Source organism: Eleutherodactylus coqui, unplaced genomic scaffold (assembly GCF_035609145.1).
Source record: "Eleutherodactylus coqui strain aEleCoq1 unplaced genomic scaffold, aEleCoq1.hap1 HAP1_SCAFFOLD_338, whole genome shotgun sequence".
NCBI lineage: Eukaryota > Metazoa > Chordata > Amphibia > Anura > Eleutherodactylidae > Eleutherodactylus > Eleutherodactylus coqui.
Genome location: NW_027102559.1, coordinates 30,001 through 44,975, shown reverse-complemented (window position 1 = coordinate 44,975; position 14,975 = coordinate 30,001).

Below are 14,975 nucleotides of genomic sequence, written 5' to 3'. Positions count from 1 at the left end.
CGGCCAGGGGTGGAAGGGATCCACCCCCCCGCGGGAAGGGGACGCGCGGCGGCACCCGGACGCGGGAGCGTTGACCCGGGGGTCTTTACTCCGCCGAGGCGTAGCCCGGAGAAGGAGCGAGACCGGCCGGCGGGGGTGGAACACCCCCTCATGCCTCGCTCCTTCTGGGGATAAAGCGCGTCGTCCGCAGGCCGCCGTCCCCTATCCCCGCCCTGGACCGCCCGCATCGGCCGGAGCCCGAGGGGACAGGCGGGGGTCCTTCGCTTTCGGGAAAACCGTCACCAAACGTGGGGCCCGTGCCCCGCTCTCGGCCGCCCTGAGGCGGGAGAGCCCGGATCGTTCTCTCTCTCGGCGTCGGCCCCACCGACGCCGTCGCACGGTGGCCTGGGAAAGGGCTGCACCCCCTGCGCCACGCTTCTCCCCCGGAGTACTCCCCCCGCAGGGGGCTCCGCGGGGTGTCCCGACGCGCAGAGTCGCTCGCCTTCTTCCGCGGGGGACGGGAGGGACGCCCACGCGCGTCCCTTACCCATCGCCGAGAGCCGTACGCGCCGAGGGTGAACCCGCTCGCCGGGGCGCCGGGGAGCAGGGCCCTTGAGGTCCTTCCCCGGACATGGGCGCGGCGAGGGTCCCCCGGCCGCGACGGCTCTCCCGTTGACCCACTCTCTCGCCTTGGGTGGTGTGATGGAGGCGGCTGCCTACGCCTCGGCCCGGCATCTCGGAGGGGGGTCGCCCGGGCAGCCAGCCAGCCAGCCAGCCAGCCAGCCTGTTGGCCCCGCGGCCTGCACAGGCGGAGTGGGGACACTTGCGCTCTATGACTCTGCTCCCAGGGAGGTGGCAGAGGGGCGGCCGCGGTGCTTTGACTTTGAGCGGTCCCCACTCCAGCACTCTGAGAAATAGTCACTTTGTCAAAGACCGCACACCGCTCGTTCCCTTATATGCAAAAAAGGTGTTCGTCCTGACGTTTTGCGAGCCCTTATTTTACCGTCGTCGGCGCTATCAGGGGAAACAGGCCCGCTCCTTCCGCCTTCATGGAACCGTAGCTCGGCCCCGAGGGCCCAGGATTACCCTCATACCGGTTCTCACGACATGCGTCGACACTCGGCTCAGCCCCGGCAGCCGCAGCTCCCGCCGGCCCGGCCGGCCGGGTCCGCACCCCTGGCCGGCGCCTGGAGCGTCTGGACTTTGTCGTTTTCTCTCCAAGACTCGTCTCTGCCAACTGCCGTGGACTTCGGCGGGGGCTGCCGCGGGCTGTGCCCGGCCTCTTGGGGGTCCCGCCTGCCCGCGCAGGCAGCTAGGACAGGGTTATCAGCGCTCTCAGGGGGGGCCTCCGCAGACCCCCCACAGGTGGCTCCGTACACCTCTTGAACGTGGCGCCCGGCCGCTCGGAGAGCGGGGTCTGCCCGGGCAGCCAGCCAGCCTGTCGGCCCCGCGGCCTGCACAGGCGGAGTGGGGACACACGCGCTCGATGACTCTGCTCCCAGGGAGGTGGCAGAGGGGCGGCCGCGGTGCTTTGACTTTGAGCGGTACCCACTCCCTTCTCGGCACTCTGAGAAATAGTCACTTTGTCAAAGACCGCACTCCGCTCGTTCCCTTATATGCAAAAAAGGTGTTCGTCCTGACGTTTTGCGAGGCCTTAATTTACCGCCGTCGGCGCTATCAGGGCAAACAGGCCCGCTCCTTCCGCCTTCCTGGAACCGTGCCTCAGCCCGGAGGGCCCAGGATTACCCTCATACCGGTTCTCACGACATGCATCGATACTCGGCTCAGCCCCGGCAGCCGCAGCTCCCGCCGGCCCGACCAGCCGGGTCCGTCCCCCTGGCCGGCGCCCGGAGCGTTTGGACTTTGTCGTTTTTTCATCCAACACTCTCCTCTGGCAAATGCCATGGACTTCAGCGGGGGCTGCCGCGGGCTGTTCCCCGCCTCCTGGGTGTCCTGCCCTGCAACACCGGAGGCACAGGCACACTGCTGCCAACAGCCCGCTCTCCATCACCCCCCAGCCCCTTCTGCATACATCTGCCGGGGGTGCTTTTTTGCCTCCCCCCATTTTGGCCTATGGGGAAAAGCCAGGGGGAAAACGTCCAGAGTCAGGCCGACCTCCTGGAACTCCAGCTCGGCCTGGAGCCACCGGTTTGTCCCCTTCCCGGTTCTCACGACATGCATCGACACTCGGCTCAGCCCCGGCAGCCGCAGCAACCGCCGGCCCGGCCAGCCGGGTCCGCCCCCCCCTGGCCGGCACGCCTGGAGCGTCTGGACTTTGTCGTTTTTCCTCCAAGACTCGCCTCTGGCAAATGCCATGGACTTCAGCGGGGGCTGCCGCGGGCTGTTCCCCGCCAATGGGTGTCCTGCCCTGCAACACCGGAGGCTCGGGCAGGGTCTTGAGCAACTGCTGGTAGGTGCTCTCAGGGGGCCCCGCCACACCCCCCAGGCCCACCTCCAGGGCCTCCCTCCCGGCCCCTGGAGCTGCCAGCACCCCCTCGCCCTCAACACTCTCTCCCCGTTGGGACTTTGAAACTTTTCTGACCGTGCAAGCTTCGTCAAACGGCAAGGGGGCAACCGGCGTTCTGTGCCCGGCCTCCTGGGGTCCTGCCCGGGCACATCGGAGGCTCAGCCTGGGTTTTCAGCCACCACGGGCAGGTGCACTCAGGGGGCCCTCCGCAGCCGCCCATGCACACCTCTGCAGCCAGCACACCGCTGCCAACAGCCCGCTCCCCGTCACCAGCCAGCCCCTTCTGCATACATCTGCCGGGGGTGCTTTTTTGACTTCCCCCATTTTGGCCAATGGGGAAAAGCCAAGGGGAAAACCTCCAGAGTCAGGCCGACCTCCTGGAACTCCAGCTCGGCCGGGAGCCACCGGTTTGTCCCCTTCCCGGTTCTCAGGACCTGCACTGACACTCGGCTCAGCACCGGCAGCCGCAGCCCCCGCCGGCCCGGCCAGCCGGGTCCGCACCCCTGGCCGGCACGCCTGGAGCGTTTGGACTTTGTCATTTTCACGACTTGTCTCCTCAGACATTGTCCGACTGCAAGGGGGGCGGCCGCGGTCCGTGCCCAGCCTCCAGGGGTTGCCCCCGGCCCCTGGAGCAGCCAGCACCCCCTCGCCCTCAACACTCTCTCTCCGTGGGGACTTTGAAACTTTTTCTGACCGTGCGAGCGTCATCGGACGGCAAGGGGGCAAGCTGCGGTCTGTGCCCGGCCTCCTGGGTTCCTGCCCGTGCACATCGGAGGCTCAGGCTGGGTGTTGAGTGACTACTGGTAGGTGCACTCAGGGGGCCCTCCGCAGACGCCCAGGCACACCTCTGCAGCCAGCACACTGCTGCCAACAGCCCGCTCCCCATCACCCCCCAGGCCCTCTGCATACATCTGGCGGGGGTGCTTTTTTGACTTCCCCCATTTTGGCCTATGGGGAAAAGCCAAGGGGAAAACCTCCAGAGTCAGGCCGACCTCCTGGAACTCGAGCTCGGCCTGGAGCCACCGGTTTGTCCCCTTCCCGGTTCTCAGGACATGCATTGACACTCGGCTCAGCCCCGGCAGCCGCAGCCCCCGCCATCCCGGCCAGCCGGGTCCGCCCCCCTGGCCGGCGCCTGGAGCGTTTGGACTTTGTCATTTTCATGACTTGTCTCCTCAAACTTTGTTCAACTGCAAGGGGGTGTGCCGCGGTCCGTGCCCAGCCTCCAGGGGTTGCCCCCGGCCCCTGGAGCAGCCGGCACCCCCTCGCCCTCAACACTCTCTCTCCGTGGGGACTTTGAAACTTTTTCTGACCGTGCAAGCTTCATCGGACGGCAAGGGGGCAAGCTGCGGTCTGTGCCCGGCCTCCTGGGTTCCTGCCCGGGCACATCGGAGGCTCAGGCTGGGTGTTGAGTGACTACTGGTAGGTGCACTCAGGGGGCCCTCCGCAGACGCCCAGGCACACCTCTGCAGCCAGCACACTGCTGCCAACAGCCCGCTCCCCATCGCCCCCCAGGCCCCTCTGCATACATCTGCTGGGGGTGCTTTTTTGACTTCCCCCATTTTGGCCTATGGGGAAAAGCCAGGGGGAAAACCTCCAGAGTCAGGCCGACCTCCTGGAACCCCAGCTCGGCCTGGAGCTACTGGTTTGCCCCCTTCCCGGTTCTCAGGACATGCATCGACACTCGGCTCTTCCCCAGCCGCCGCAGCTCCCCTCGGCCCAGCCAGCCGGGTCCACCCCCCTGGCCGGCACGCCTGGAGCGTTTGGACTTTGTCGTTTTTTCTCAAAGACTCATCTCTGCCAGCTGCCAAGGACTTCAGTAGGGGCTGCCACCTGCTGTTCCCCGCCAATGGGTGTCCTGCCCTGCAACACCGGAGGCTCGGGCAGGGTCTTGAGCAACTGCTGGTTGGTGCTCTCAGGGGGCCCCTCCACACCCCCAGGCCCACCTCCAGGGCCTCCCTCCCGGCCCCTGGAGCAGCCAGCGCCCCCTCGCCGTCAACGCTCTCTCCCCGTTGGGACTTTGAAACTTTTCTGACCGCGCAAGCTTCGTCAAACGGCAAGGGGGGCAGCCGGCGGTCTGTGCCCGGCCTCCTGGGGTCCTGCCGGGGCACATCGGAGGCTCAGCCAGGGTGCTGAGCCACCACTGGCAGGTGCACTCAGGGGGCCCTCCGCAGACGCCCATGCACACCTCTGCAGCCAGCACACTGCTGCCAACAGCCCGCTCCCCATCACCAGCCAGCCCCTCTGCATACTATATCTGGCGGGGGTGCTTTTTTGACTTCCGCCATTTTGGCCAATGGGAAAATGTCAAGGGGAAAACCTCCGGAGTCAGGCCCACCTCCTGGAACTCCATCCCGGCCTGGAGCTACTAGTTTGTCCCCTTTCCGGTTCTCAGGACATGCATTGACACTCGGCTCTTCCCAAGCCGCCGCAGCTCCCGCCGGCCCGTCCAGCCGGGTCCGCACCCCTGGCCGGCGCCTGGAGCGTTTGGACTTTGTCGTTTTTCCTCAAAGACTCATCTCTGCCAACTGCCCTGGGCTTCAGCGGCGGCTGCCGCGGGCTGTGCACGGCCTCCTGGGGGGTCCCGCCTGCCCTCGCAGGCAGCTAGGACAGGGTTCTCAGCAAGGGCTTGGATGCGCTCTCAGGGGGGCCTCCGCAGCCCCCCAAGGTGGCTTCGTACACCTCTCGAACGTGGCGCCCGGCCGCTCGGAGAGCGCGGTCTGCCCGGGCAGACAGCCAGCCTGTTGGCCCCGCGGCCTGCACAGGCGGAGTGGGGACCCTCGCGCTCGATGACTCTGCTCCCAGGGAGGTGGCAGAGGGGCGGCCGCGGTGCTTTGACTTTGAGCGGTCCCCACTCCTCAGCACATTGAGAAATAGTCACTTTGTCAAGGACCGCACACCGCTCGTTCCCTTATATGCAAAAAAGGTGTTCGTCCTGACGTTTTGCGAGGCCTTATTTTACCGCCGTCGGCGCCATCAGGGGAAACGGGCCCGCTCCTTCCGCCCTCCTGGAACCGCGCCTCGGCCCGGAGCGACCAGGATCACCCTCATACCGGTTCTCACGACATACATTGACACTCGGCTCAGCCCCGGCAGCCGCAGCTCCCGCCGGCCCAGCCAGCCGGGTCCGCCACCCTGGCCGGCACGCCTGGAGCGTTTGGACTTTGTCATTTTCATGACTTGTCTCCTCAAACTTTGTCCGACTGCAAGGGGGGCTGCCGCAGTCCGTGCCCAGCCTCCAGGGGTTGCCCCCGGCCCCTGGAGCAGCCAGCACCCCCTCGCCGTCAACGCTCTCTCCCCGTTGGGACTTTGAAACTTTTCTGACCGTGCAAGCTTCGTCAAACGGCAAGGGGGCAACCGGCGTTCTGTGCCCGGCCTCCTGGGTTCCTGCCCGGGCACATCGGAGGCTCAGGCTGGGTGTTGAGTGACTACTGGTAGGTGCACTCAGGGGGCCCTCCGCAGACGCCCAGGCACACCTCTGCAGCCAGCACACTGCTGCCAACAGCCCGCTCCCCATCACCAGCCAGCCCCTCTGCATACATCTGCTGGGGGTGCATTTTTGACTTCCCCCGCTTTGGCCTATGGGGAAAAGCCAGGGGGGAAACCTCCAGAGTCAGGCCGACCTCCTGGAACTCTAGCCCGGCCTGGAGCTACCGGTTTGTCCCCTTCCCGGTTCTCAGGACGTGCATCGCCACTCGGCTCAGCCCCAGCCGCCGCAGCTCCCGCCGGCCCGGCCAGCCGGGTCCGTCCCCCTGGCCGGCGCCTGGAGGCGTTTGGACTTTGTCATTTTTTTTCAAAGACTCATCTCTGCCAACTGCCCTGGGCTTCAGCAGTGGCTGCCGCGGGCTGTGCACGGCCTCCTGGTGGGGTCCCGCCTGCCCGCGCAGGCATCTAGGACAGGGTTCTCAGCAAGGGCTTGGAGGCGCTCTCAGGGGGGCCTCCGCAGGCCCCCAAGGTGGCTTCGTACACCTCTCGAACGTGGCGCCCGGCCGCTCGGAGAGCGGGGTCTGCCCGGGCAGCCAGCCAGCCTGTCGGCCCCGCGGCCTGCACAGGCGGAGTGGGGACACTCGCGCTCGATGACTCTGCTCCCAGGGAGGTGGCAGAGGGGCGGCCGCGGTGCTTTGACTTTGAGCGGTCCCCACTCCTCAGCACATTGAGAAATAGTCACTTTGTCAAGGACCGCACACCGCTCGTTCCCTTATATGCAAAAAAGGTGTTCGTCCTGACGTTTTGCGAGGCCTTATTTTACCGTCGTCAGCGCTATCAGGGGAAACGGGCCCGCTCCTTCCGCCTCCCTGGAACCCTGGCTCGGCCAGGAGCGACCAGGATTACCCTCATACCGGTTCTCGCGACATGCATCGACACTCGGCTCAGCCCCGGCAGCCGCAGCTCCCCTCGGCCCGGCCAGCCGGGTCCGCCACCCTGGCCGGCACGCCTGGAGCGTTTGGACTTTGTCGTTTTTTCAAAGACTCATCTCTGCCAACGACTTCAGCAGGGGCTGCCACCTGCTGTTCCCCGCCTCCTGGGTGTCCTGCCCTGCAACACCGGAGGCTCAGGCAGGGTCAAGAGCAACTGCTGGTAGGTGCACTCAGGGGGCCCTCTGCAGCCGCCCAGGGCCACCTCTGCAGCCAGCACACCGCTGCCAACAGCCCGCTCCCCGTCACCCCCCAGGCCCCTCTGCATACATCTGCCGGGGGTGCTTTTTTGACTTCCCCCATTTTGGCCAATGGGAAAATGCCAAGGGGAAAACCTCCAGAGTCAGGCCGACCTCATGGAACTCACGCCCGGCCTGGAGCCACCGGTCTGTCCCCTTCCCGGTTCTCAGGGATTTTTGGACTTGTGATTTCCGTGATTCGTCTCTTCAAACTTTGTTGGACTACAATGGGGGGCGACCGGCGGTCCGTGCCCGGCCTCCTGGGGTCCTGCCCGGGGACAGCGGAGGCTCAGCCAGGGTTTTGAGCCACCGCTGGCAGGTGCACTCACGGGGCCCTCCGCAGCCGCCCATGCACACCTCTTCAGCCAGCACACTGCTGCCAAACACCCGCTCCCCATCACCCCCCAGCCCCTCTGCATACATCTGCTGGGGGTGCTTTTTTGACTTCCCCCATTTTGGCCTATGGGGAAAAGCCAGGGGGAAAACCTCCAGAGTCAGGCCGACCTTCTGGAACTCGAGCTCGGCCTGGAGCCGCCGGTTTGTCCCCTTCCCGGTTCTCAGGACCTGCATTGACACTCGGCTCAGCCCCGGCAGCCGCAGCCCCCGCCGGCCCAGCCAGCAGGGTCCGCCCCCCTGGCCGGCGCCTGGAGCGTTTGGACTTTGTCATTTTCATGACTTGTCTCCTCAAACTTTGTTCGACTGCAAGGGGGGGTGTGCCGCGGTCCGTGCCCAGCCTCCAGGGGTTGCCCCCGGCCCCTGGAGCAGCCAGCACCCCCTCGCCCTCAACACTCCCCGTTGGGACTTTGAAACTTTTCTGACGGTGCAAGCTTCATCAAACGGCAAGGGGGCAGGCTGCGGTCTGTGCCCGGCCTCCTGGGGTCCTGCCCGGGCACATCGGAGGCTCAGCCAGGGTTTTGAGCCACTGCTGGCAGGTGCACTCAGAGGGCCCTCCGCAGCCGCCCATGCACACCTCCGCAGCCAGCACACCGCTGCCAACAGCCCGCTCCCCATCACCAGCCAGCCCCTCTGCATACATCTGCCGGGGGTGCTTTTTTGACTTCCCCCATTGTGGCCAATGGGAAAATGCCAAGGGGAAAACCTCCAGAGTCCTGCCGACCTCCTGGAACTCCAACCCGGCCTGGAGCCACCGGTTTGTCCCCTTCCCGGTTCTCAGGACCTGCATCGACACTCGGCTTAGCCCCGGCAGCTGCAGCCACCGCCGGCCCGGCCAGCCGTGTCCGCCCCCCTGGCCGGCACGCCTGGAGCGTTTGGACTTTGTCATTTTCATGACTTGTCTCCTCGAACTTTGTTCAACTGCAAGGGGGGCTGCCCCGGCTGTTCCCCGCCTCCTGGGTGTCCTTCCCTGCAACACCGGAGGCTCAGGCAGGGTCTTGACCCACGACTGTTGGGTGCTCCTAGGGGGCCCCTCCACACCCCCAGGCCCACCTCCAGGGGCTCCCCCCGGCCCCCGGAGCAGCCGGCGCCCCCATCGCCGTCAACACTCTCTCCCCGTTGGGACTTTGAAACTTTTTCTGACCGTGCAAGCTTCATTGGACGGCAAGGGGGCAAGCTGCGGTCTGTGCCCGGCCTCCTGGGGTCCTGCCCGGGGACATCGGAGGCTCAGCCAGGGTGTTGAGCAACTACTGGTAGGTGCACTCAGGGGGCCCTCCGCAGCCGCCCCGGGCCACCCCTGCAGCCGGCACACCGCTGCCAACAGCCCGCTCTCCGTCACCAGCCAGCCCCGTCCGCGCACATCTGCCGGGGGTGCTTTTTTTGAGACACACTGTCACTTTGTCAAAGACCGCACACCGCTCGTTCCCTTATACCCCGACAAGGTGTTCGTGCTGACGTTTTGCGAGGCCTTATTTTACCGCCGTCGGCGCTATCAGGGGAAACAGGCCCGCTCCTTCCGCCCTCCTGGAACCGTGCCTCGGCCCGGAGCGGCCAGGTTTACCCTCATGCCGGTTCTCACCACCTGCATCGACACGCGGCTCTGCCCCGGCCGCCGCAGCTCCCGCCGGCCCGGCCAGCCGGGTCCGCCCCCCCTGGCCGGCGCCTGGAGCAGTTTGGACTTTGTCATTTTCATGACTTGTCTCCTCAAACTTTGTTCGACTGCAAGGGGGGCTGCCGCAGTCTGTGCCCAGCCTCCAGGGGTTGCCCCCGGAGCAGCCAGCACCCCCTCGGCGTCAACACTCTCTCCCCGTTGGGACTTTGAAACTTTTCTGACCGTGCAAGCTTCATCAAACGGCAAGGGGGGCAGGCTGCGGTCTGTGCCCGGCCTGCTGGGGCCCTGCCCGGGGACATCGGAGGCTCAGCCAGGGTTTTGAGCCACCGCTGGCAGGTGCACTCAGGGGGCCCTCCGCAGCCGCCCAGGCACACCTCTTCAGCCAGCACACTGCTGCCAAACACCCGCTCCCCATCACCCCCCAGCCCCTCTGCATACATCTGCCGGGGGTGCTTTTTTGACTTCCCCCCCTTTTGGCCTATGGGGAAATGCCAAGGGGAAAACCTCCAGAGTCAGGCCGACCTCCTGGAACTCCAACCCGGCCTGGAGCCACCGGTCTGTCCCCTTCCCGGTTCTCAGGACCTGCATTGACCCTCGGCTCAGCCCCGGCAGCCGCAGCTCCCGCCGGCCTGGCCAGCCCGGTCCGCACCCCTGGCCGGCGCCTGGAGCGTTTGGACTTTGTCATTTTTTCTCCAAGACTCGCCTCTGGCACATGCCATGGACTTCAGCGGGGGCTGCTCCCCGCCTCCTGGGTGTCCTGCCCGGGGAACTTCGGAGGCTCAGCCTGGGTCTTGGGCCCCTACTTGTAGGTGCACTTTGGGGGCCCTCCGCAGCCGCCCAGGCCCACCCCTGCAGCCGCCACACAGCTGCCAACAGCCCGCTCTCCATCACCCCCCAGCCCATTGCACACATCTGCCGGGGGTGCTTTTTTGACTTCCCCCATTTTGGCCTAAGGGGAAAGGCCGGGGGGAAAACCTCCAGAGTCAGGCCGACCTCCTGGAACTCCAACCCGGCCTGGAGCCACCGGTTTGTCCCCTTCCCGGTTCTCAGGACCTGCATTGACACTCGGCTCAGCCCCGGCCGCCGCAGCTCCCGCCAGCCCGGCCAGCCGGGTCCGCCCCCTGGCCGGCGCCTGGAGCGTTTGGACTTTGTCATTTTCATGACTTGTCTCCTCAAACTTTGCTCGACCGCAAGGGGGGCTGCCGCAGTCCGTGCCCAGCCTCCAGGGGTTGCCCCCGGCCCCTGGAGCAGCCAGTACCCCCTCGCCGTCAACGCTCTCTCCCCGTTGGGACTTTGAAACTTTTCTGACCGTGCAAGCTCCGTCAAACGGCAAGGGGGCAAGCGGCGGGCTCTGCCCGGCCTCCTGGGGTCCTGCCCGGGGACATCGGAGGCTCAGCCAGGGTGTTGAGCCACCGCTGGCAGGTGCACTCAGGGGGCCCTCCGCAGCCGCCCATGCCCACCCCTGCAGCCAGCACACGGCTGCCAACAGCCCGCTCTCCATCACCCCCCAGCCCCTCTGCATACATCTGCTGGGGGTGCTTTTTTGACTTCCCCCATTGTGGCCAATGGGACAATGCCAAGGGGAAAACCTCCAGAGTCCTGCCGACCTCCTGGAACTCCAACCCGGCCTGGAGCCACCGGTTTGTCCCCTTCCCGGTTCTCAGGACCTGCATTGACACTCGGCTCAACCCTGGCAGCCGCAGCTCCCGCCAGCCCGGCCAGCCGGGTCCGCCCCCCTGGCCGGCACGCCTGGAGCGTTTGGACTTTGTCATTTTCATGACTTGTCTCCTCAAACTTTGTTCAACTGCAAGGGGGGCTGCCACGGCTGTTCCCCGCCCCCTGGGTGTCCTTCCCTGCAACACCGGAGGCTCAGGCAGGGTCTTGAGCAACTTCTGTTGGGTGCTCTCAGGGGGCCCCTCCACAACCCCAGGCCGACCTCCAGGGGCTCCAGCCCGGCCCCAGGGGCAGCCAGCACCCCTTCGCCGTCAACACTCTCCCCCCGTTGGGACTTTGAAACTTTTCTGACCGTGCGAGCGTCATCGGACGGCAAGGGGGCGACCTGCGGGCTCTGCCCGGCCTCCCCGGGGCCCTGCCCGGCCCCGTGCGTGGGACAGGCAGGGTTTCTCGCCTACTACCCGTAGGCACTCTCAGGGGGCCCTCCGCGCCCTCAGGCCGCCCTCCCCGGGCTTCCCCCGGGTCCGCGGAGCAGCCCGCCACCCCTCGCCGCACTGTCTCTCGCCCCCGTCGGGACTTTGAAACTTTTCCCCCCGTGCAAACCTCACCGGGGGGCAGAGGGAGAGACCCGCGGGCCGTGCCCGGCCTCCCGGGACTCCCTCCGGGCAGCGCGGGCGGCTCGGACGGGGTTTTCAGCGAGTGCTGGGGGGGGTGTCTTCGGGGGCCCCCCGCGGGCCCCCCGGGGCACCTGCGCGGGGTGGCCCCTGCTGCCAGGCACCCACTCCCCATCGACCATCCAGCCCCCCTACATACATCTGGCGGGGGTGCTTTTTTGAGTTCCCCCATTTTGGCAACTTGGCACATCCTATGGGGAAACCGGCAAAATCATGCCGACCTCCTGGAACTCCGGCTCGGCCTGGAGCCGCCGGTTTGTCCCCTTCCCGGTTCTCAGGCATTTTCGGACTTTGTCATTTTTTCAGCACTCTGTCAATGCGGACAGCGGGAGCTGCCGCGGTCTGTGCCCAGGCACCAGGCACTAAAAACGGACACCGTCGGAGGGTCAGGGGGTGTCTCGGCCAGATACTGAAAAACACTCAGGGGGTGCCCAGGCACCAGGCACTCCAAACGGACACCGCCGGAGGGTCAGAGGGTGTCTCAGCCAGATACTGAAAAACACTCAGGGGCGCACGGGGGCTGCACAGGGCCACCCCAGGCGGCTCCCCCGGGCACCCGGGCGGGCACATTAGCGGCTGAGACCCCCTCTCGAGCAGAGACCGGGGGGCGCTCGGGGACACACGGGGGCTGCTCCACTCGCCCCAGGCCGGACTCCCTGAGGCGGGCACATTAGCGGCTGAGACCCCCTCTCCACCAGAGACCGGGGGGCGCTCGGGGACACACGGGGGCTGCTCCACTCGCCCCAGGCCGGACTCCCTGAGGCGGGCACATTAGCGGCTGAGACCCCCTCTCCACCAGAGACCGGGGGGCGCTCGGGGACACACGGGGGCTGCTCCACTCGCCCCAGGCCGGCCTCCCTGGGTACCCAGGCGGGCACATTAGCGGCTGAGACCCCCTCTCCACCAAAGACCGGGGGACGCTCAGGGACACACGGGGGCTGCTCCACTCGCCCCAGGCCGGCCTCCCTGGGTACCCAGGCGGGCACATTAGCGGCTGAGACCCCCTCTCCACCAAAGACCGGGGGACGCTCAGGGACACACGGGGGCTGCTCCACTCGCCCCAGGCCGGCCTCCCTGGGTACCCAGGCGGGCACATTAGCGGCTGAGACCCCCTCTCCACCAAAGACCGGGGGACGCTCAGGGACACACGGGGGCTGCTCCACTCGCCCCAGGCCGGCCTCCCTGAGGCGGGCACATTAGCGGCTGAGACCCCCTCTCCACCAAAGACCGGGGGACGCTCAGGGACACACGGGGGCTGCTCCACTCGCCCCAGGCCGGCCTCCCTGGGTACCCAGGCGGGCACATTAGCGGCTGAGACCCCCTCTCCACCAAAGACCGGGGGACGCTCAGGGACACACGGGGGCTGCTCCACTCGCCCCAGGCCGGCCTCCCTAGGTACCCGGGCGGGCACATTAGCGGCTGAGACCCCCTCTTCAGCAAACGCCAGGGGACGCTCAGGGACACACGGGGGCTGCTCCACTCGCCCCAGGCCGGCCTCCCTAGGTACCCGGGCGGGCACATTAGCGGCTGAGACCCCCTCTCGACCAAAGACCGGGGGACACTCAGGGACACACGGGGGCCGCTCCACTCACCCCCAGGCCGACCTCCAGGGCCTCCCTCCCGGCCCCTGGAGCAGCCAGCGCCCCCCTCGCCGTCAACACTCTCTCCCCCGTTGGGACTTTGAAACTTTTTCTGACCGTGCAAGCTTCATCGGACGGCAAAGGGGGCAAGCTGCGGTCCGTGCCCGGCCTGCTGGGGTCCTGCCCGGGGACATCGGAGGCTCAGCCAGGGTCTTGAGCTACTGCTGGTAGGTGCGCTTTGGGGGCCCTCCGCAGCCGCCCCGGGCCACCCCTGCAGCCAGCACACTGCTGCCAACAGCCCGCCGCTCTCCCACACCAGCCAGCCCCTCTGCACACATCTGCCGGGGGTGCTTTTTTTGAGAAATAGTGTCACTTTGTCAAAGACCGCACACCGCTCGTTCCCTTATACCCCGACAAGGTGTTCGTGCTGACGTTTTGCGAGGCCTTATTTTACCGCCGTCGGCGCTATCAGGGGAAACGGGCCCGCTCCTTCCGCCCTCCTGGAACCCTGGCTCGGCCCGGAGCGACCAGGATTACCCTCATACCGGTTCTCGCCACCTGCATCGACACTCGGCTCTGCCCCGGCCGCCGCAGCTCTCGCCGGCCCGGCCGGGTCCGCACCCCTGGCCGGCACGCCTGGAGCGTTTGGACTTTGTCGTTTTTTTCTCCAAGAGTCGCCTCTGGCACATGCCATGGACTTCAGCAGGGGCTGCTCCCCGCCCCCTGGGTGTCCTGCCCGGGCACATCGGAGGCTCAGCCTGGGTCTTCAGCCCCTACTGGTAGGTGCACTCAGGGGGCCCTCCGCAGCCGCCCGGGGCCCACCCCTGCAGCCAGCACACGGCTGCCAGCAGCCACCACACAGCTGCCAACAGCCCACTATCCATCACCCACCAGCCCCTCTGCATACATCTGCTGGGGGTGCTTTTTTGACTTCCCCCGTTTTGGCCAATGGAGAAAAGCCAGGGGGAAAACCTCCAGAGTCAGGCCGACCTCCTGGAACTGCCGCCCGGCCTGGAGCCACCGGTTTGTCCCCTTCCCGGTTCTCAGGACCTGCATTGACACTCGGATCTTCCCCGGCAGCCGCAGCCCCCGCCGGCCCGGCCAGCCGGGTCCGCACCCCTGGCCAACGCCTGGAGCGTTTGGACTTTGTCGTTTTTTCTCCAAGACTCGCCTCTGGCACATGCCATGGACTTCAGCGGGGGCTGCTCCCCGCCTCCCGGGTGTCCTGCCCGGGCACATCGGAGGCTCAGGCAATGTCTTGAGCCACCGCTGGCAGGTGCACTCAGGGGGCCCTCCGCAGCCTCCCGGGCCCACCCCCGCAGCCAGCACACGGCTGCCAGCAGCCACCACACAGCTGCCAACAGCCCGCTCTCCGTCACCCCCCAGCCCCTTATGCATACATCTGCTGGGGGTGCTTTTTTGACTTCCCCCCTTTTGGCCTATGGGATAATGCCAAGGGGAAAACCTCCAGAGTCAGGCCGACCTCATGGAACTCCAACCCGGCCTGAAGCCACCGGTTTGTCCCCTTCCCGGTTCTCACGACATGCATCGACACTCGGCTCAGCCCCGGCAGCCGCAGCTCCCGCCGGCCCGGCCAGCCCGGTCCGCACCCCTGGCCAGCGCCTGGAGCGTTTGGACTTTGTCATTTTTTCTCAAAGACCCATCTCTGCCAACTGCCCTGGGCTTCAGCGGGGGCTGCTCCCCGCCTCCTGGGTGTCCTGCCCGGGCACATCGGAGGCTCAGCCTGGGTCTTGAGCCCCTACTGGTAGGTGCACTCTGAAGGCGCCCTCCGCAGCCGCCCAGGCCCACCCCTGCAGCCACCACACAGCTGCCAACAGCCCGCTCCCCGTCAACCCCCAGCCCCTCCGCATACATCTGCTGGGGGTGCTTTTTTGACTTCCCCCGTTTTGGCCTATGGGGAAATGCCAAGGGGAAAACCTCCAGA